Source organism: Gekko japonicus, unplaced genomic scaffold (genome assembly GCF_001447785.1).
Source record: "Gekko japonicus isolate JY-2015 unplaced genomic scaffold, Gekko_japonicus_V1.1 scaffold12062, whole genome shotgun sequence".
NCBI lineage: Eukaryota > Metazoa > Chordata > Lepidosauria > Squamata > Gekkonidae > Gekko > Gekko japonicus.
Genome location: NW_015161751.1, coordinates 1,433 through 3,174, shown reverse-complemented (window position 1 = coordinate 3,174; position 1,742 = coordinate 1,433). Strand labels below are relative to the sequence as shown.

At 44.0% G+C, this 1,742-nt stretch overlaps 1 pseudogene; it reads right to left on the bottom strand.

Moving 5' to 3' along the window:
• Positions 1-1,139: 1,139 nt before the first annotated feature.
• LOC107125899 lies at positions 1,140-1,509 on the bottom strand (annotated as a pseudogene).
• Positions 1,510-1,742: the final 233 nt, after the last annotated feature.

The window sequence follows — 1,742 nt, the reverse complement described above, 5'->3', positions numbered from 1 at the left end:
AAATACTATGGAGGCAGAGAGTCCCAAAAACATGGAATTCAGGAGGGAAAATGTCAGATTGCAAGAATGCTTATCCTTAAAACAACTGTTGTAAACAGTTTTTAAAATGTTTGGCAGTTCATTACCAACAGAGCCAAATAAGGGCTAATATGGCATTAGGCTGTGAGGTATAAAGGTACACAGTATATAATGAATCTCACCATCTTATCTGATTCACCCTCCCCCTTCTAAAGGAAGTAGCAACGGTTACTTTGAGCCATCCCTGGAGGTCTTTACATGTTTGCCTGAGGGATACTTGCCAACTTCAAAGTTTTGTAGCAAAGCTTCGATCTGCCTTACAGCTTTCCTTGAGAACACTGCCAGGTAATGCACAGACAATTCTATCTGAAAGTTTCCGAGGAAGTATAATAACGCGGCAATTCCAAACTCGTGTATATGTCTTGCGACTCCTTCACTGAAAAGATCTGTTCTGTACATGACCGAGTCCAATACAGTCACGGACAACAGACAGGTGAATAAACTTTCACCTTCCAATGTTCTGTAATTTAGTCATTTAAAATTTTATGCTGCTTTCCCACTCAATCAGGGTCCACCAGGCAGCAAACATAAAACACATTCAATTAAAATGCAGTTAAATAGGTGTGTGTGTGTGTATTAAGTTCAAATCACTTCCAACTTAATTAATGACCTCCAGAATTTGCTGGCAGTCTTACCCATTATGACTGTATGGGCATGTTTCTGTCCAAACAATACACTTTCCTTTGTTTACAATACAAGTCATTTTCTAATTTCAACTTTGAATTTTTCTGCCTCTCATGTGTGTGTGTGTGTGTGTGTGTGTGTTGTCGAGTTGCTTCTAAACCATCCTATTGCTAACAGCCTTGCTCAAGTCTTGCAAACCGAGGGCTCTTGTGGCTTCCTTGATTGAATCCATCCCCTCTTGGGTCTTCCTCTATTCCTGCCACCTTCAACTTTTCCTAGCATTACCATCTTTTCCCGTGACTCTTGCCTTCTCGTAATGCGACCAAAGTACGATAACCTCAGTTTAATATACGAAATTCAGTTAAAACCACATTTGCTCACTTCCTTGGGGGGGAAGCAAACATTTCTACTCTCTGCAATGAAAGAAATGCAGTTACTTGCTGAAAGCCGCCAAGTGACATAGTCGGATTGACATCGTCGGTCACCTTCGCAGTCAAATCTGCCACTTTCTTTTGTCTTGGGATCCAAGATGCGGAGGGGCCATGCTGCCATCTGTCATGATGCCCTTCAGCAGCAGCTGTTGGGCGTCATCATTTGACACACAGTGCAGAGCATAGAGGCCTTTGTCCACTTCCTGCCTGGTGGGGAGCATTTCTGACTTTTTCTCATTGGGGGCCAGCTGGTTTTGGCTCCTAGGACCCAATAATGGTATGTGATAGGGTTCCCATGCAGGTAGCAGACCAGGGCATCCTGTGGGCAGGAGATGTCTGGAGCAACCTAGTGGTAGAGCAGCTCCAAGCCAACCATACTGCTGTCTCGGTTCAAACTTACGTGGGGAGATGCCACTTGCAAAGGAGCTAGGCCAGGAGGAGGAGGGCTTGAGGCCCAAAGGTTTTTGTTGCTGACTATTCAGCCCTGTGAGCAGCCCCTACATGATGTTTTCTGTTGCCCCAGAAGGTCGGATGAGAACCAACAGGTTGAAATTAAATCAGAAAGAGTTTTTGGCTAAAAATTAGGAAGAACTTCCTGACAGTTAGAGC